The 21,709-nt window shown below is 53.2% G+C and overlaps 1 long non-coding RNA gene across 2 annotated transcripts in view; it reads right to left on the reverse strand.

Annotated features, from left to right (window-relative positions):
• Nucleotides 1-21,709, reverse strand: part of LOC130679863 (uncharacterized) — a 78,485-nt gene that overhangs the window by 49,984 nt on the left and 6,792 nt on the right. For both annotated transcript variants that reach the window (XR_008992836.1, XR_008992837.1), the window contains exons 3-6: nucleotides 17,782-17,855; nucleotides 16,617-16,729; nucleotides 7,120-7,193; nucleotides 5,955-6,067 (exon numbers count right to left, since the gene is read on the reverse strand). This is a non-coding gene — a long non-coding RNA (uncharacterized LOC130679863). The remainder of the gene's footprint in view (nucleotides 1-5,954; nucleotides 6,068-7,119; nucleotides 7,194-16,616; nucleotides 16,730-17,781; nucleotides 17,856-21,709) is intronic.

Below are 21,709 nucleotides of genomic sequence, written 5' to 3' on the forward strand. Positions count from 1 at the left end.
CTGGCACTAGAACAGAGCCACAGACGGGTGGAACAGAATAAGAGACTCCAGACATTAACCCAAACATATGTGGTCAATTAATATATGATGAGGGAGCCAGGGACATACAATGGGGAAATGACACTCTCTTCAACAGACGGTGCTGGCAAAACTGGACAGCTACACGTAAGAGAATGAAACTGGATCACTGTCTAACCCCATACAGAAGAGTAAATTCGAAATGGATCCAAGACCTGAATGTGAGTCATGAAACCATAAAACTCTCAGGAAAGAACATATAGGCACAAATCTCCTGGACATAAACATGAGCGACTTCTTCAAGAACATAACCTCCCCGGGCAAGGGAAACAAGAGCAGAAATGAACTGGTGGGACTACATCAAGCTGAAGAGCTTCTGTACAGCAAAGGACACCCTCAATAGAACAAAAAGGTACCCTAAAGTATATGCGAGAATATATTCATCAATGACAGATCCGATAAAGGGTTGACATCCAAAATACATAAAGAGGAGCTCACGCACCTCAACAAACAAGAAAAGCAAATAATCCCATTAAAAAATAGGCAGAGGATCTGAACAGACACTTCTCCAAAGAAGAAATCGAGGTGGCCAACAGGCACATGAAAAGATCCTCCACACCGCCAATCCTCAGAGAAATGCAAATTAAAACCACCATGAGGTATCACCTCACACCAGTCAGGATGGCCACCATGGGGAAGACACACAACAACAGACGGTGGCGAGGATGTGGAGAAAGGGGAACCCTCCGACACTGCTGGTGGGAATGGACATCTCAGCTCAACCATTGTGGAAAGCAGTATGGAGGTTCCTCAGGAAGCTCAAAATAGAAATACCACTTGACCCGGGAATTCCACTTCTAGGAATTTACCCTAAGAGTGCAGCAGCCCAGTTTGAAAAAGACAGATGCACCCCTATGCTTATCGCAGCGCTATTTACAAGGGCCGAGAAATGGAAGCAACCTAAGTGTCCATCAGCAGCAGATGAATGGGTAAAGAAGACGTGGTACATACTATACACAATGGAGTATCACTCAGCCATAAGAAGAAAACAAATCCTACCGTTGGCAACAACACGGATGGAGCTAGAGGGTATTATGACTATGCTCAGTGAAATAAGCCAGGCGGAGAAAGACAAGTACCAAGTGATTTCACTCATATGTGGAGTATAAGAACAAAGAGAAACTGAAGGAACAAAACAGCAGCAGAATCACAGAACCCAAGAATGGACTAACAGCTCACAAAGGGAAAGGGACTGGGGAGGATGGGTGGGAAGGGAGGGATAACGGTGGGGAAAAAGAAAGGGGGCCATACGATTATTAGCATGTATAATGTGGGGCGGGGTTGGAGGGGGGCGCGCACAGGGAGGACTGTGCGACACAGAGCAGACAAGTAGTGATTCTACAGCATCCTACTACACTGATGGACAGTGACTGTCACGGGGTTTGTGGGGGGGGACTTGGTGAAGGGGGGAGTCGAGGAAACATAATGTTCTTCATGTAACTGTAGATTAAGGATAACAAAATGAATAAACATAAGAAAATGACAGTAAGAAAATAAAAAGTGTTTCCCAGTTTACTGTGTTGTGTTACTCGTATACCAGACACAGGCCCCAAAACGAGACCAAAGAGAAAAATCTGGGCCGCCAGGCTCAGTGAGAACGTGGAATGTTGCTATGCTGAAACCTGGTGGTCCCTGACCTACGCTTTCCGGGAAGCGAAGAAAGAACCTGCCCGCTAGCTAGAAAGGGAAGTCACGCGGACGGTCCCCTCCTCGGAATCTGTCACCCGCCTGGCTGGCCATGGCGGAGGAAGCATGTCTGGCTCCAGGCCTCCCAGAGAAGATGGGAAGGCCCAGGGCGAGGGCGGGCGGCGCCCCGGCAGCCCCGGCCTCAGGGACCGCGGGGGCACAGCATTGGCCGCCGCGCCCCGGGTCCCAAGCGCGTGCAGAGGCGACACCCGGGCGGGCGTAGCTCTGACAGACGTGAGCACTGCGGCCCTGAATGGTCTGCGTGGTGGTCTGGCTGGCCCTGACACCTGCACGGCCCTCGGCCGGCAGTCCCGGGGGGGGGGGCGGGAGGGCTGGGGACACTACTGGGGCTGGCGTGGGGCCCACGCCCTGTGACACTGGGCCAGGGTCTCCTCTGGGTGGGGCTGGTGTGCTCACGGCAGTGGGGGCTCCCCTCCCCCCTGGGTGACATCACGGTTGCCCGGGCGGCTGCTCTGTGATGCGTCCCCTGGCTGACCTATCAGAGGCTGCCCTAGCTGGGCAGCTCCGTGCGCGCTGAGGAGGTCTGAGGAGGAGTTGGAAGCTCTCCCTAGCTTCGTACCCTATTCTCATGCCTGTCTCAAACGAAGGACCTATGGACACCACACCGCTGGGGCCGGACTCTGACGCGGAGGGCGAGCCTCTGAACACCATGCCGCCCCCGTGGGCCACCGCCGCCCTGGGGCCGGACTCTGACACGGCCGGCGAGCCCATGGACACCACGCCGCCGCCGTGGGCCGCCGCCGCCCTGGGGCCGGACTCTGACACGGCCGGCGAGCCCATGGACACCACGCCGCCGCCGTGGGCCGCCGCCGCCCTGGGGCCGGACTCTGACACGGCCGGCGAGCCCATGGACACCACGCCGCCGCCGTGGGCCGCCGCCGCCCTGGGGCCGGACTCTGACACGGCCGGCGAGCCCATGGACACCACGCCGCCGCCGTGGGCCGCCGCCGCCCTGGGGCGGGACTCTGACTCGGCCGGCGAGCCCATGGACACCACGCCGCCGCCGTGGGCCGCCGCCGCCCTGGGGCCGGACTCTGACACGGCCGGCGAGCCCATGGACACCACGCCGCCGCCGTGGGCCGCCGCCGCCCTGGGGCCGGACTCTGACACGGCCGGCCAGCCCATGGACACCACGCCGCCGCCGTGGGCCGCCGCCGCCCTGGGGCCGGACTCTGACACGGCCGGCCAGCCCATGGACACCACGCCGCCGCCGTGGGCCGCCGGCCCGGGGCCCGACTCTGACACGGCCGGCGCGCCTATGCGCACCACTGCGCCCCTGCGGGCCATCTTCCGGTCCCCACCGGCCCGATGCCACACGTGGCACAACCGCCGGGCTCAGCCCTACCCCCGACGACGGTGACGCGCTGGACACGCCGCCACCCTTGCGGCCGTCTACCGGTCTCCCCCAGCCCCGTACAAGGCCCATGTCCTTTTGTTGGCGCTTCCTATCCTCCCTGCTATCCATTAAAGAAAGTCTTTCCCAGATCTGTGTGGGTGTATTGTATTTTCCCACTAAACCCTGTTCTTGCTAATATGCCTCTGGCTGTCTTTACTCTTTCACTCTGCTACAGAGGAAGAACTCACATACACGAGTGATAACGCTTTGAGCCACACCGAACAATGTAACATGCCCCACGCCCCAGTGACCGGGATGTGGAAGTAGCCGCGTTTTATGACTGTGCGTGCTCCACGCGAGGCCTGCGTGCTGAGCGTTTAAGGGATGACAGCCCAGGGGGAGGCAAGTCCAGAGGAGGGAGACCGGGTTGGCTAACGAGGCCCCTTCCCTCTTCTCTGCCACTGCTCTGAGCTCGCCGCAGGCTAGGGAATCCCTGCTGTGACACAGAAAACCACTCTTTTCATTTTGGTTCTTAAACATGTTTAATTCTGTGTGTGTGTGTGTGTGTGTGTGTGTGTGTGCGCGCGCGCGCGCGTGCGTGTATCACTGCCCCTATCGGTCTAAAAGTAACAAAGAAATGCGCGATAGAGCGAACAACTTGCAAACAGTGACCAGAAAGAGTAAACTTTTCCACTAGCCTCTGGGGATATAGATATCCCAAGTGTTTCTATGCAATTGTAGAAAGATTTTGCTGGAAATCTCGCTGGGACCACTCTGAACCATCACGTTAGTTAAGGCAATAAGCCAGGACAGGAGAGCAGCAAAGAGCACCCACGGTGCGTCTCCTACGTATAAGGCCAAGGGGTACAGGCTTTAATTCTACCACCTCACTTCATCTCACCATGACTGACGTGGGGTGACCCTTACGCACCACCTTCATACATGAGTAAAAAGTTACTTCAGAATCACTTCCCTTAACAGAACATAAATAAATGCAAGGACATCAACATTCCTCGAATTCCTGCCACCGCCACCCAACTCTTTATGCTCAGCACCCTTTCCACACCAACAGAAAACACAGCTCTAAATGCTACTATTCCATTTCAGATAGACCTCACTCACATCTAAATGCCTAAATGCACTGAAACTCCACCTCCACCTTGACAACAGAGGGGAGCAGTTTCCCCGCGAGCTAGCTGGCCTGCCACCTCAGCAAGCCCACGGGCCACTAGCCCACACCAGCCCCGCGTGTCCCCAAGAAGGCGGCTCACTGAACCTGCGACTACACATGCTCTCTGGAGATGGGCGGCCAAGCAGGGCCACCCAGGTGACATCGGCGCGCAGGCACACAGACCTACTACTGGGCGTGCACCTGCCTCGGCCCCAGCAGGCCGGCCGGGGTGCTCCCTGTGTGGGGCCTCGGATCTGCCCCGCAGCTCACGCAGCCGCCCCGGCAGGGCCAGCCCCAGGGCAGAGCACCCGGAGGGCCCCAGCCCGCACTGGTTAGAGAGTCCAGCCGGCCATCTACACCCAGCGGACTCGGGCCACCTACCCAGGTGTTCCAACCCACGGCCACTCCTCTCAAGACCCAAAGACATAGCTAACTCACAGAAACAAACACAAGGAATCAAGACTGAGAAGGAGACAGAGGAATGACTGCGCGCCTAGTGACGGTACGTTGACAAAAATGGACAAAATAAATAAACACATAGATAGATTGAGACAGATACATGAGATAGATGGATAGATTAGATCAGACTGACAGATGAGATAGAATGATAGGTTACATAGACCATATAGATACATATAGAGAGATTAGACAGACTAGGCAGACAGACAGATTAGATAGATGATACATGATAGATCAGGTGGACAGATTAGACAGACACCTATAGATACACATAGATAGATGACAGGTAGATAGATTGATAAGATGACAGACTAGATAGATGATATAGATACATATAGGTTAGATAGCCACATTGATATAGATACATATAGATGACAGATAACAGACAGATAGGTGGTAGATTAGATAGTTTGGATAGATAGACACAGAGATGACAGTAGATAGATGAGAGTAGAGAGATCAGATAGATAAGATAGACAGATAGACAGACAGACAGACAGACAGACAGACAGACAAGACAGACAGGTAAGAAAGCATAATACTCAACAAACCTATCGCTCATAACCAGGAGAGCAACGATGAAAGCACAGAGAAGAACTACAAGCGAAAAGGAGACAGAAATCAAGTTGAAGAAGTGCCATAAGGACACAGCTATCAATTATCACAGTAAAGGGAAAGACTTTAAATGCTCCAAACAAAAGACACAGGGTTGAATGAATGGATGAAAACTCAAGACCGCCTACGTGCTCCCTTACAGGAGGCTCACTTGAGATCCAAGCACACAGACAAACTACAAGTTGAAGGGGTGGGAAAAGGTACCCTATCCAAGTGAAACTGAAACTGAAAAAGAAAAAAAAAAAAAAATTAAAGATGGCTTGGTGGGATTAAAGACGGCAGGCAGTGTGAGAGGGGAGGCAGAAACCTCCTCCGAAAACCACATACATGCGTACATTCATACAGTGTGGAAATACAACAACTACACCAGATCCTGGAAGAGAAGCAGGAGAGGAGGCTGCCGCGGCAGGCCGTCACCTCAAGGTGAAGGGTGACGTACCAAAGCCGTGATCCGGAGGGACCCGGCAGGCCCTTCCCGCACCCGAGCTCACCGGAGGGAGGAAGAGAAACGGAAACGGGGAGGCGGGTGGAGGCCTAGGGCTGCTGAACACCCAGCCCTGGAGATCTGCTCTGGGAGCACGGACCTACCTCACGTGATGCTCTGGAGGACCGGTGGGGTTGGAAAGCAAAGACAGGCGGAGCACTTGGAGAGACTTGAGGTTCCTGCCACTCGCGCCAACACAGGGATCCACATCCGGCTGCTGTGGGATGAAAGAAAGGCGGGCAGTCTGAGAGACTTCCTAACAGCGAGAGAGCTGCTAAAGGGGCAAGGGTTGCACAGAGCTTGCCGCTCGGGAGAAAGCACAGGTGCGCAAAACTGTCCGGGTGCACTCTGCCCAGCAGGTGGGGGAACTTTTAGGAGCTCCGGGCGCTCCACCCACCCTGGCTGCCTACGTAGCTCCAAAGCCCCCCACCGTGATGTGACTGATAACACAACACGGCGGCCTGCTGCACCTTCCTCCCCCGCCAGCACCGGCTCGCAAACCGGCTGCCCCCCTCCATCGCGCCAGGCCAGCGACAGGACGGCCCCACCTACGGCAGCCACGGGTGCAAAGCACAGAGGCTTCTCCCTGCGTGCTCCGCAAACTGGCCCTGGCGGTGGACACAGGCACTGCGGCCGGGAAGCGGGAAAGACCTCTTCCCTCCCGCGGGCACCAGCGCCGCCCCCGTGACCCCTGCCTGCCATCACCCCAAGGGCTGAGCAGCTCCAGAGGGAAAAGCTTCTGGGCGCTGTACAGGGCGCCACCTACAAATACGAAACGTCAAAGCCAAAGGAACCTGGTAACTGGACTCGATCCATCTTTGTGAGAGGGATCTCAACATAAAAATCAGAAACATGCTCATGGAGCTCCAGCAAAAAGTTGCCCCTGTCTCTTGGGCATAATTCTCTCTCTCTGTCTCTCTCTCTCTCTCTGTCTCTCTCCCAGGAGCACTTTGGAGGCCTTGTTCTGAGAGGGATGCTGGGGCAGCCCAGCAGGAACGGGCACAGCTCTCAGATCCACCCCGGCCAGTGCCAGGGCAGTCCCACACGGGGCCTGACCGAACTGCAACGGGGGGACGCCGCACGTGTAACTCCGCAGGAAATAACAGTGCCGCACGCTAGCCTTCCCGTTAATGGCTAGTGGCTAGGTGGCTCCACCGATACCAGGTGACGTCCACATCCCGGGCCTTACCTCCGTGGCAACCTTTTTTCCCCGTGAACCTTGAAAGCAGCACATGGAAAGATACTTACTACCAGTCTCCACCATCTCACCTCTCAGTTTAGGCTCGATGTTCCCGTATCACATCTTCTCCTCTTCGTTCCAGTTTTCTTGGCGGGTTGGTGTTCTGAGGGGGGGAAAAAAAAAAAAAAAAAAAATAATTGACTCAGAATTGGAACGAGATGGCAGGGGGTATAGGATTCTGTTTAAGCACCATCAGTAGAACAAAGACATCCGACAGCATGGGAGGACAGATTCAAAGATGGCATATCCGATAAGGGGTTGATGACATCTAAAATAAGTATGAAGTGCCCACGCACCTCCACACACAAAAAGCAAATAATCCAATTAAAACATGGGCAGAGGATCTGAACAGACACTTCTCCAAAGAAGAAATTCAGGTGGCCAGCAGGCACACGGAAAGATGCTCCACATCGCTACGATCATCAGAGAAATGCAAATTAAAACCACCACCATGAGATATCACCTCACACCAGTCAGGACGGCCACCATCGGGAAGACACACAACAACAGACGGTGGCGAGGATGTGGAGAAAGGGGAACCCTGCGACACTGCTGGTGGGCATGTACATCTCAGTTCAACCATTGTGGAAAGCAGTATGGAGGTTCCTCAAAAAACAGAAAAGTACAAATACCATTTGACCCAGGAATTCCACTCCCAGCAATGTACCCTAAGAATGCAGGAGCCTAGTTTGAAAAAGACACACGCACCCCTATGTCTATCACAGCACTACGCACAATAGCCAAGAAATGGAAGCAACGTGAGTGTCCGTCAGTAGGCGGATGGATAAAGAAGAGGTGGTACATACGCAAGATGGAATATTATTCAGCCGTAAGAAGAAAAGAAATCCTACCGTTTGCGACAACACGGATGGAGCTAGAGGGTATTATGCTCAGTGAAATGAGCAGGATGGAGAAAGACAAGCATCAGATGACTTCACTCATCTGTGGAGTAAAAGAACAAAGCAGAAACTGAAGGAACAAAACAGCAGCAGACTCACAGAACCCAAGAGTGGACTAACAGTTACCAAAGGGAAAGGGACTGGGGAGGATGGGTGGGGAGGGAGGGATAAGTGGGGAAAAAGAGGCATTACGGCTCGCACACATAACGTAGGGGGTGGGGCGGCGGGGGTGCCGGGGCCCGGGGAAGGCAGCATAACACAGAGAAGACAGGTAGGGATTCCACAGCGTCTTACGACGCCGAAGGACAGTGACTGTAATGGGGTAAGGGGTGGGGGGGACTTGATAAGATAGTGGGAGGGGGAGTCCAGTAACCATGTTGCTCATGTAATTGTACATTAACGGTCACACACACGCAAAAATCACAACGAGCTATCACCTCACACCAGTCAGAATGGCTAGTACCAAAAGAAGAGAAAAAAAAAAAAAACAAAAGAAGCAAAACAAGAAATAACAAGCGTTGATGAGGAAGTGGACAAAGGGAACCCTCGTGCACTGTTGGTGACCATGTAAATTGGTGCAGCTACTATGGGAAACAGTGTGGAGGTTCCTAAAAATATCCATAGCGGTACCACATGACCCAGCGTTCTTTTTCATACACAGCAGTGGAACTCCCTTCAGGATACCGGACCTGTTCCCAATGCATACACCACCAAGCAATTCTCCAACACCAGCAGGGTTTCTGAGAACTCTCAACTCTGATGACATCTGCCTGGACGCAGCACAAGATTCCCCAGGGTAAGGTTTCTATCCTCAAGACTGCCCTCCACCCCCAACTCCAGAGCCCGGTTGCCAGGCCCATGCAATTAGCTTGTGCTTCCCACCTACATACAGGCTAGGATTGGAAGTTCCAACGACCTCCCCCTTAGGTACTGCCCAAGTCGCTAGGGTGCCTCAGCAGCTCAGGAAAACACGTTTACCAGTTTAACAAAGAGTATCATAAAGGACACAGCAGCGCACGCGCGCGCTTCACACGCACACGCACGCGCACACACGGCAAGGTCCCAAGTAAAGGAGCTTCTATCCTCCCGGGACTTGGGGCCTGGCATGGTGGCATGTGCAGGCGACCTGGTTCCCCAAGCATGGAAGCTCTGACAGAGAAGCAGGAGATGAGAGAGAGAGCTGTGCTCTTCTCATAGGGTTCTGTGAGGGCTTCACTGCAGAGTCATGGCTGACTAAATCGCTGGCCATTGCTGATTCAACCTCCAGCCCTCATCCCTTTCCTCTTCCTTCCCTGGGGGCTGGGGGCTGCAAGTTCCCACCCGCTAACCACAAGCCTGGTGCCCCTGGCGACCAGCCTCTACCCTGGGCTAGGGCCCCAAAGCCTCTGCATTAACCTAACAAGACACCCATTGGACAGTCGTGGCTCAGAAGGATTTTCAGGAACTGCGGATGAGGAGCAAGAATACCTAGGAAATGAACAAAATATTAGCAAACCAAATTCAAAAATACATCAAGGGGATCAAACACCCTGATCAAGTGGGAATCATCCCAGGGATGCAAGGATGGTGACAGCATTCGAAAATCCATCCACACCATCCACCACATAAACAGAAAGAAAGACAAAAACCACATGATCATCTCCACAGATGCTGAAAAAGCATCCGACAAAATGCAACATCCATTCACGATAAAAACTCTCAGCCAAATGGGTATACAGGGCGAGCACCTCAACCTAATAAAGGCCGTATATGACAAACCCACAGCCAACGTCATACTCAACAGCGAGAGGCTGAAAGCCGTTCCTCTGAGACGGGGAACGAGACAGGGGTGCCCACTCGCCCCACCGTTATTCAACACAGTCCCGGGGGTCCCAGCCACGGCAATTAGACCAGACAAAGAAATACAAGGAATCCAGACTGGTAAAGAAGCAGCTAGGCGGTCACCATCTGCAGATGACACGATACTGTACGTAAGGAAACCCTGAAGACTCCACTCCAAAACTGCTAGAACTGATAACCGGAATACAGCAGAGCTGCGGGACACAAAACCAACACACAGAAATCTGCGGCTTTCCTGTACACTAACAATGAACCAAAGGAGAGGGAAATCAGGAAAACAATTCCATTCACAACTGCATCAAAAAGAATAAAATACCTAGGAATAAACCTAACCAAGGAAGCGAAAGACCTATACCCTGAAAACTATAAGACACTCTTAAGAGAAATTAAAGAGGACGCTAACAAATGGAAACTCATCCCACGCTCTTGGCTAGGAAGAATTAATATCGTCAGAATGGCCATCCTGCCCAAAGCAATCCACAGATCGGATGCAGTCCCTATCAAATCACCAACAGCATTCTTCCACGTACTGGAACAAATAGTTCAAAAATTCATATGGAAACGCCAAAGATCCCGAATAGCCAAAGCAATCCTGAGAAGGAAGAAGAAAGCATGTCTCTCTGTGTGTGTGTGTGTGTGTGTGTGTGTGTGTGTGTGTGTGCGTGTGTGTGTGTGTGGTGTGTGTGTGTGGTGTGTGTGTGTCTGTGGTGTGTGTGTGTGTGTGTGGTCTGTGTGTGTGTGTGTGGTGTGTGTGTGTGTGGGTGGGTGCGGTATCTCGCTCCCCAACATCAAGCTCTACTACAAAGCCACAGTCTTGATCAAGACAGTTTGCTCCTGGCACTAGAACAGAGCCACAGACGGGTGGAACAGAATAAGAGACTCCAGACATTAACCCAAACATATGTGGTCAATTAATATATGATGAGGGAGCCAGGGACATACAATGGGGAAATGACACTCTCTTCAACAGACGGTGCTGGCAAAACTGGACAGCTACACGTAAGAGAATGAAACTGGATCACTGTCTAACCCCATACAGAAGAGTAAATTCGAAATGGATCCAAGACCTGAATGTGAGTCATGAAACCATAAAACTCTCAGGAAAGAACATATAGGCACAAATCTCCTGGACATAAACATGAGCGACTTCTTCAAGAACATAACCTCCCCGGGCAAGGGAAACAAGAGCAGAAATGAACTGGTGGGACTACATCAAGCTGAAGAGCTTCTGTACAGCAAAGGACACCCTCAATAGAACAAAAAGGTACCCTAAAGTATATGCGAGAATATATTCATCAATGACAGATCCGATAAAGGGTTGACATCCAAAATACATAAAGAGGAGCTCACGCACCTCAACAAACAAGAAAAGCAAATAATCCCATTAAAAAATAGGCAGAGGATCTGAACAGACACTTCTCCAAAGAAGAAATCGAGGTGGCCAACAGGCACATGAAAAGATCCTCCACACCGCCAATCCTCAGAGAAATGCAAATTAAAACCACCATGAGGTATCACCTCACACCAGTCAGGATGGCCACCATGGGGAAGACACACAACAACAGACGGTGGCGAGGATGTGGAGAAAGGGGAACCCTCCGACACTGCTGGTGGGAATGGACATCTCAGCTCAACCATTGTGGAAAGCAGTATGGAGGTTCCTCAGGAAGCTCAAAATAGAAATACCACTTGACCCGGGAATTCCACTTCTAGGAATTTACCCTAAGAGTGCAGCAGCCCAGTTTGAAAAAGACAGATGCACCCCTATGCTTATCGCAGCGCTATTTACAAGGGCCGAGAAATGGAAGCAACCTAAGTGTCCATCAGCAGATGAATGGGTAAAGAAGACGTGGTACATACTATACACAATGGAGTATCACTCAGCCATAAGAAGAAAACAAATCCTACCGTTGGCAACAACACGGATGGAGCTAGAGGGTATTATGACTATGCTCAGTGAAATAAGCCAGGCGGAGAAAGACAAGTACCAAGTGATTTCACTCATATGTGGAGTATAAGAACAAAGAGAAACTGAAGGAACAAAACAGCAGCAGAATCACAGAACCCAAGAATGGACTAACAGCTCACAAAGGGAAAGGGACTGGGGAGGATGGGTGGGAAGGGAGGGATAACGGTGGGGAAAAAGAAAGGGGGCCTTACGATTATTAGCATGTATAATGTGGGGCGGGGTTGGGGGGGGGGGGCGCGCACAGGGAGGACTGTGCGACACAGAGCAGACAAGTAGTGATTCTACAGCATCCTACTACACTGATGGACAGTGACTGTCACGGGGTTTGTGGGGGGGGACTTGGTGAAGGGGGGAGTCGAGGAAACATAATGTTCTTCATGTAACTGTAGATTAAGGATAACAAAATGAATAAACATAAGAAAATGACAGTAAGAAAATAAAAAGTGTTTCCCAGTTTACTGTGTTGTGTTACTCGTATACCAGACACAGGCCCCAAAACGAGACCAAAGAGAAAAATCTGGGCCGCCAGGCTCAGTGAGAACGTGGAATGTTGCTATGCTGAAACCTGGTGGTCCCTGACCTACGCTTTCCGGGAAGCGAAGAAAGAACCTGCCCGCTAGCTAGAAAGGGAAGTCACGCGGACGGTCCCCTCCTCGGAATCTGTCACCCGCCTGGCTGGCCATGGCGGAGGAAGCATGTCTGGCTCCAGGCCTCCCAGAGAAGATGGGAAGGCCCGGGGCGAGGGCGGGCGGCGCCCCGGCAGCCCCGGCCTCAGGGACCGCGGGGGCACAGCATTGGCCGCCGCGCCCCGGGTCCCAAGCGCGTGCAGAGGCGACACCCGGGCGGGCGTAGCTCTGACAGACGTGAGCACTGCGGCCCTGAATGGTCTGCGTGGTGGTCTGGCTGGCCCTGACACCTGCACGGCCCTCGGCGGGCAGTCCCGGGGGGGGGGGGGGGAGGGCTGGGGACACTACTGGGGCTGGCGTGGGGCCCACGCCCTGTGACACTGGGCCAGGGTCTCCTCTGGGTGGGGCTGGTGTGCTCACGGCAGTGGGGGCTCCCCTCCCCCCTGGGTGACATCACGGTTGCCCGGGCGGCTGCTCTGTGATGCGTCCCCTGGCTGACCTATCAGAGGCTGCCCTAGCTGGGCAGCTCCGTGCGCGCTGAGGAGGTCTGAGGAGGAGTTGGAAGCTCTCCCTAGCTTCGTACCCTATTCTCATGCCTGTCTCAAACGAAGGACCTATGGACACCACACCGCTGGGGCCGGACTCTGACGCGGAGGGCGAGCCTCTGAACACCATGCCGCCCCCGTGGGCCACCGCCGCCCTGGGGCCGGACTCTGACACGGCCGGCGAGCCCATGGACACCACGCCGCCGCCGTGGGCCGCCGCCGCCCTGGGGCCGGACTCTGACACGGCCGGCGAGCCCATGGACACCACGCCGCCGCCGTGGGCCGCCGCCGCCCTGGGGCGGGACTCTGACTCGGCCGGCGAGCCCATGGACACCACGCCGCCGCCGTGGGCCGCCGCCGCCCTGGGGCCGGACTCTGACTCGGCCGGCGAGCCCATGGACACCACGCCGCCGCCGTGGGCCGCCGCCGCCCTGGGGCCGGACTCTGACACGGCCGGCGAGCCCATGGACACCACGCCGCCGCCGTGGGCCGCCGCCGCCCTGGGGCCGGACTCTGACACGGCCGGCGAGCCCATGGACACCACGCCGCCGCCGTGGGCCGCCGCCGCCCTGGGGCCGGACTCTGACACGGCCGGCCAGCCCATGGACACCACGCCGCCGCCGTGGGCCGCCGCCGCCCTGGGGCCGGACTCTGACACGGCCGGCCAGCCCATGGACACCACGCCGCCGCCGTGGGCCGCCGGCCCGGGGCCCGACTCTGACACGGCCGGCGCGCCTATGCGCACCACTGCGCCCCTGCGGGCCATCTTCCGGTCCCCACCGGCCCGATGCCACACGTGGCACAACCGCCGGGCTCAGCCCTACCCCCGACGACGGTGACGCGCTGGACACGCCGCCACCCTTGCGGCCGTCTACCGGTCTCCCCCAGCCCCGTACAAGGCCCATGTCCTTTTGTTGGCGCTTCCTATCCTCCCTGCTATCCATTAAAGAAAGTCTTTCCCAGATCTGTGTGGGTGTATTGTATTTTCCCACTAAACCCTGTTCTTGCTAATATGCCTCTGGCTGTCTTTACTCTTTCACTCTGCTACAGAGGAAGAACTCACATACACGAGTGATAACGCTTTGAGCCACACCGAACAATGTAACATGCCCCACGCCCCAGTGACCGGGATGTGGAAGTAGCCGCGTTTTATGACTGTGCGTGCTCCACGCGAGGCCTGCGTGCTGAGCGTTTAAGGGATGACAGCCCAGGGGGAGGCAAGTCCAGAGGAGGGAGACCGGGTTGGCTAACGAGGCCCCTTCCCTCTTCTCTGCCACTGCTCTGAGCTCGCCGCAGGCTAGGGAATCCCTGCTGTGACACAGAAAACCACTCTTTTCATTTTGGTTCTTAAACATGTTTAATTCTGTGTGTGTGTGTGTGTGTGTGTGTGTGTGTGCGCGCGCGCGCGCGTGCGTGTATCACTGCCCCTATCGGTCTAAAAGTAACAAAGAAATGCGCGATAGAGCGAACAACTTGCAAACAGTGACCAGAAAGAGTAAACTTTTCCACTAGCCTCTGGGGATATAGATATCCCAAGTGTTTCTATGCAATTGTAGAAAGATTTTGCTGGAAATCTCGCTGGGACCACTCTGAACCATCACGTTAGTTAAGGCAATAAGCCAGGACAGGAGAGCAGCAAAGAGCACCCACGGTGCGTCTCCTACGTATAAGGCCAAGGGGTACAGGCTTTAATTCTACCACCTCACTTCATCTCACCATGACTGACGTGGGGTGACCCTTACGCACCACCTTCATACATGAGTAAAAAGTTACTTCAGAATCACTTCCCTTAACAGAACATAAATAAATGCAAGGACATCAACATTCCTCGAATTCCTGCCACCGCCACCCAACTCTTTATGCTCAGCACCCTTTCCACACCAACAGAAAACACAGCTCTAAATGCTACTATTCCATTTCAGATAGACCTCACTCACATCTAAATGCCTAAATGCACTGAAACTCCACCTCCACCTTGACAACAGAGGGGAGCAGTTTCCCCGCGAGCTAGCTGGCCTGCTACCTCAGCAAGCCCACGGGCCACTAGCCCACACCAGCCCCGCGTGTCCCCAAGAAGGCGGCTCACTGAACCTGCGACTACACATGCTCTCTGGAGATGGGCGGCCAAGCAGGGCCACCCAGGTGACATCGGCGCGCAGGCACACAGACCTACTACTGGGCGTGCACCTGCCTCGGCCCCAGCAGGCCGGCCGGGGTGCTCCCTGTGTGGGGCCTCGGATCTGCCCCGCAGCTCACGCAGCCGCCCCGGCAGGGCCAGCCCCAGGGCAGAGCACCCGGAGGGCCCCAGCCCGCACTGGTTAGAGAGTCCAGCCGGCCATCTACACCCAGCGGACTCGGGCCACCTACCCAGGTGTTCCAACCCACGGCCACTCCTCTCAAGACCCAAAGACATAGCTAACTCACAGAAACAAACACAAGGAATCAAGACTGAGAAGGAGACAGAGGAATGACTGCGCGCCTAGTGACGGTACGTTGACAAAAATGGACAAAATAAATAAACACATAGATAGATTGAGACAGATACATGAGATAGATGGATAGATTAGATCAGACTGACAGATGAGATAGAATGATAGGTTACATAGACCATATAGATACATATAGAGAGATTAGACAGACTAGGCAGACAGACAGATTAGATAGATGATACATGATAGATCAGGTGGACAGATTAGACAGACACCTATAGATACACATAGATAGATGACAGGTAGATAGATTGATAAGATGACAGACTAGATAGATGATATAGATACATATAGGTTAGATAGCCACATTGATATAGATACATATAGATGACAGATAACAGACAGATAGGTGGTAGATTAGATAGTTTGGATAGATAGACACAGAGATGACAGTAGATAGATGAGAGTAGAGAGATCAGATAGATAAGATAGACAGATAGACAGACAGACAGACAGACAGACAGACAGACAAGACAGACAGGTAAGAAAGCATAATACTCAACAAACCTATCGCTCATAACCAGGAGAGCAACGATGAAAGCACAGAGAAGAACTACAAGCGAAAAGGAGACAGAAATCAAGTTGAAGAAGTGCCATAAGGACACAGCTATCAATTATCACAGTAAAGGGAAAGACTTTAAATGCTCCAAACAAAAGACACAGGGTTGAATGAATGGATGAAAACTCAAGACCGCCTACGTGCTCCCTTACAGGAGGCTCACTTGAGATCCAAGCACACAGACAAACTACAAGTTGAAGGGGTGGGAAAAGGTACCCTATCCAAGTGAAACTGAAACTGAAAAAGAAAAAAAAAAAAAAATTAAAGATGGCTTGGTGGGATTAAAGACGGCAGGCAGTGTGAGAGGGGAGGCAGAAACCTCCTCCGAAAACCACATACATGCGTACATTCATACAGTGTGGAAATACAACAACTACACCAGATCCTGGAAGAGAAGCAGGAGAGGAGGCTGCCGCGGCAGGCCGTCACCTCAAGGTGAAGGGTGACGTACCAAAGCCGTGATCCGGAGGGACCCGGCAGGCCCTTCCCGCACCCGAGCTCACCGGAGGGAGGAAGAGAAACGGAAACGGGGAGGCGGGTGGAGGCCTAGGGCTGCTGAACACCCAGCCCTGGAGATCTGCTCTGGGAGCACGGACCTACCTCACGTGATGCTCTGGAGGACCGGTGGGGTTGGAAAGCAAAGACAGGCGGAGCACTTGGAGAGACTTGAGGTTCCTGCCACTCGCGCCAACACAGGGATCCACATCCGGCTGCTGTGGGATGAAAGAAAGGCGGGCAGTCTGAGAGACTTCCTAACAGCGAGAGAGCTGCTAAAGGGGCAAGGGTTGCACAGAGCTTGCCGCTCGGGAGAAAGCACAGGTGCGCAAAACTGTCCGGGTGCACTCTGCCCAGCAGGTGGGGGAACTTTTAGGAGCTCCGGGCGCTCCACCCACCCTGGCTGCCTACGTAGCTCCAAAGCCCCCCACCGTGATGTGACTGATAACACAACACGGCGGCCTGCTGCACCTTCCTCCCCCGCCAGCACCGGCTCGCAAACCGGCTGCCCCCCTCCATCGCGCCAGGCCAGCGACAGGACGGCCCCACCTACGGCAGCCACGGGTGCAAAGCACAGAGGCTTCTCCCCGCGTGCTCCGCAAACTGGCCCTGGCGGTGGACACAGGCACTGCGGCCGGGAAGTGGGAAAGACCTCTTCCCTCCCGCGGGCACCAGCGCCGCCCCCGTGACCCCTGCCTGCCATCACCCCAAGGGCTGAGCAGCTCCAGAGGGAAAAGCTTCTGGGCGCTGTACAGGGCGCCACCTACAAATACGAAACGTCAAAGCCAAAGGAACCTGGTAACTGGACTCGATCCATCTTTGTGAGAGGGATCTCAACATAAAAATCAGAAACATGCTCATGGAGCTCCAGCAAAAAGTTGCCCCTGTCTCTTGGGCATAATTCTCTCTCTCTGTCTCTCTCTCTCTCTCTGTCTCTCTCCCAGGAGCACTTTGGAGGCCTTGTTCTGAGAGGGATGCTGGGGCAGCCCAGCAGGAACGGGCACAGCTCTCAGATCCACCCCGGCCAGTGCCAGGGCAGTCCCACACGGGGCCTGACCGAACTGCAACGGGGGGACGCCGCACGTGTAACTCCGCAGGAAATAACAGTGCCGCACGCTAGCCTTCCCGTTAATGGCTAGTGGCTAGGTGGCTCCACCGATACCAGGTGACGTCCACATCCCGGGCCTTACCTCCGTGGCAACCTTTTTTCCCCGTGAACCTTGAAAGCAGCACATGGAAAGATACTTACTACCAGTCTCCACCATCTCACCTCTCAGTTTAGGCTCGATGTTCCCGTATCACATCTTCTCCTCTTCGTTCCAGTTTTCTTGGCGGGTTGGTGTTCTGAGGGGGGGAAAAAAAAAAAAAAAAAAAATTGACTCAGAATTGGAACGAGATGGCAGGGGGTATAGGATTCTGTTTAAGCACCATCAGTAGAACAAAGACATCCGACAGCATGGGAGGACAGATTCAAAGATGGCATATCTGATAAGGGGTTGATGACATCTAAAATAAGTATGAAGTGCCCACGCACCTCCACACACAAAAAGCAAATAATCCAATTAAAACATGGGCAGAGGATCTGAACAGACACTTCTCCAAAGAAGAAATTCAGGTGGCCAGCAGGCACACGGAAAGATGCTCCACATCGCTACGATCATCAGAGAAATGCAAATTAAAACCACCACCATGAGATATCACCTCACACCAGTCAGGACGGCCACCATCGGGAAGACACACAACAACAGACGTTGGCGAGGATGTGGAGAAAGGGGAACCCTGCGACACTGCTGGTGGGCATGTACATCTCAGTTCAACCATTGTGGAAAGCAGTATGGAGGTTCCTCAAAAAACAGAAAAGTACAAATACCATTTGACCCAGGAATTCCACTCCCAGCAATGTACCCTAAGAATGCAGGAGCCTAGTTTGAAAAAGACACACGCACCCCTATGTCTATCACAGCACTACGCACAATAGCCAAGAAATGGAAGCAACGTGAGTGTCCGTCAGTAGGCGGATGGATAAAGAAGAGGTGGTACATACGCAAGATGGAATATTATTCAGCCGTAAGAAGAAAAGAAATCCTACCGTTTGCGACAACACGGATGGAGCTAGAGGGTATTATGCTCAGTGAAATGAGCAGGATGGAGAAAGACAAGCATCAGATGACTTCACTCATCTGTGGAGTAAAAGAACAAAGCAGAAACTGAAGGAACAAAACAGCAGCAGACTCACAGAACCCAAGAGTGGACTAACAGTTACCAAAGGGAAAGGGACTGGGGAGGATGGGTGGGGAGGGAGGGATAAGTGGGGAAAAAGGGGCATTACGGCTCGCACACATAACGTAGGGGGTGGGGCGGCGGGGGTGCCGGGGCCCGGGGAAGGCAGCATAACACAGAGAAGACAGGTAGGGATTCCACAGCGTCTTACGACGCCGAAGGACAGTGACTGTAATGGGGTAAGGGGTGGGGGGGACTTGATAAGATAGTGGGAGGGGGAGTTCAGTAACCATGTTGCTCATGTAATTGTACATTAACGGTCACACACACGCAAAAATCACAACGAGCTATCACCTCACACCAGTCAGAATGGCTAGTACCAAAAGAAGAGAAAAAAAAAAAAACAAAAGAAGCAAAACAAGAAATAACAAGCGTTGATGAGGAAGTGGACAAAGGGAACCCTCGTGCACTGTTGGTGACCATGTAAATTGGTGCAGCTACTATGGGAAACAGTGTGGAGGTTCCTAAAAATATCCATAGCGGTACCACATGACCCAGCGTTCTTTTTCATACACAGCAGTGGAACTCCCTTCAGGATACCGGACCTGTTCCCAATGCATACACCACCAAGCAATTCTCCAACACCAGCAGGGTTTCTGAGAACTCTCAACTCTGATGACATCTGCCTGGACGCAGCACAAGATTCCCCAGGGTAAGGTTTCTATCCTCAAGACTGCCCTCCACCCCCAACTCCAGAGCCCGGTTGCCAGGCCCATGCAATTAGCTTGTGCTTCCCACCTACATACAGGCTAGGATTGGAAGTTCCAACGACCTCCCCCTTAGGTACTGCCCAAGTCGCTAGGGTGCCTCAGCAGCTCAGGAAAACACGTTTACCAGTTTAACAAAGAGTATCATAAAGGACACAGCAGCGCACGCGCGCGCTTCACACGCACACGCACGCGCACACACGGCACGGTCCCAAGTAAAGGAGCTTCTATCCTCCCGGGACTTGGGGCCTGGCATGGTGGCATGTGCAGGCGACCTGGTTCCCCAAGCATGGAAGCTCTGACAGAGAAGCAGGAGATGAGAGAGAGAGCTGTGCTCTTCTCATAGGGTTCTGTGAGGGCTTCACTGCAGAGTCATGGCTGACTAAATCGCTGGCCATTGCTGATTCAACCTCCAGCCCTCATCCCTTTCCTCTTCCTTCCCTGGGGGCTGGGGGCTGCAAGTTCCCACCCGCTAACCACAAGCCTGGTGCCCCTGGCGACCAGCCTCTACCCTGGGCTAGGGCCCCAAAGCCTCTGCATTAACCTAACAAGACACCCATTGGACAGTCGTGGCTCAGAAGGATTTTCAGGAACTGCGGATGAGGAGCAAGAATACCTAGGAAATGAACAAAATATTAGCAAACCAAATTCAAAAATACATCAAGGGGATCAAACACCCTGATCAAGTGGGAATCATCCCAGGGATGCAAGGATGGTGACAGCATTCGAAAATCCATCCACACCATCCACCACATAAACAGAAAGAAAGACAAAAACCACATGATCATCTCCACAGATGCTGAAAAAGCATCCGACAAAATGCAACATCCATTCACGATAAAAACTCTCAGCCAAATGGGTATACAGGGCGAGCACCTCAACCTAATAAAGGCCGTATATGACAAACCCACAGCCAACGTCATACTCAACAGCGAGAGGCTGAAAGCCGTTCCTCTGAGACGGGGAACGAGACAGGGGTGCCCACTCGCCCCACCGTTATTCAACACAGTCCCGGGGGTCCCAGCCACGGCAATTAGACCAGACAAAGAAATACAAGGAATCCAGACTGGTAAAGAAGCAGCTAGGCGGTCACCATCTGCAGATGACACGATACTGTACGTAAGGAAACCCTGAAGACTCCACTCCAAAACTGCTAGAACTGATAACCGGAATACAGCAGAGCTGCGGGACACAAAACCAACACACAGAAATCTGCGGCTTTCCTGTACACTAACAATGAACCAAAGGAGAGGGAAATCAGGAAAACAATTCCATTCACAACTGCATCAAAAAGAATAAAATACCTAGGAATAAACCTAACCAAGGAAGCGAAAGACCTATACCCTGAAAACTATAAGACACTCTTAAGAGAAATTAAAGAGGACGCTAACAAATGGAAACTCATCCCACGCTCTTGGCTAGGAAGAATTAATATCGTCAGAATGGCCATCCTGCCCAAAGCAATCCACAGATCGGATGCAGTCCCTATCAAATCACCAACAGCATTCTTCCACGTACTGGAACAAATAGTTCAAAAATTCATATGGAAACGCCAAAGATCCCGAATAGCCAAAGCAATCCTGAGAAGGAAGAAGAAAGCATGTCTCTCTCTGTGTGTGTGTGTGTGTGTGTGTGTGCGTGTGTGTGTGTGTGGTGTGTGTGTGTGGTGTGTGTGTGTCTGTGGTGTGTGTGTGTGTGTGTGGTCTGTGTGTGTGTGTGTGGTGTGTGTGTGTGTGGGTGGGTGCGGTATCTCGCTCCCCAACATCAAGCTCTACTACAAAGCCACAGTCTTGATCAAGACAGTTTGCTCCTGGCACTAGAACAGAGCCACAGACGGGTGGAACAGAATAAGAGACTCCAGACATTAACCCAAACATATGTGGTCAATTAATATATGATGAGGGAGCCAGGGACATACAATGGGGAAATGACACTCTCTTCAACAGACGGTGCTGGCAAAACTGGACAGCTACACGTAAGAGAATGAAACTGGATCACTGTCTAACCCCATACAGAAGAGTAAATTCGAAATGGATCCAAGACCTGAATGTGAGTCATGAAACCATAAAACTCTCAGGAAAGAACATATAGGCACAAATCTCCTGGACATAAACATGAGCGACTTCTTCAAGAACATAACCTCCCCGGGCAAGGGAAACAAGAGCAGAAATGAACTGGTGGGACTACATCAAGCTGAAGAGCTTCTGTACA

The sequence above is a fragment of the Manis pentadactyla genome, chromosome 12 (assembly GCF_030020395.1).
Source record: "Manis pentadactyla isolate mManPen7 chromosome 12, mManPen7.hap1, whole genome shotgun sequence".
Taxonomy (NCBI): domain Eukaryota; kingdom Metazoa; phylum Chordata; class Mammalia; order Pholidota; family Manidae; genus Manis; species Manis pentadactyla.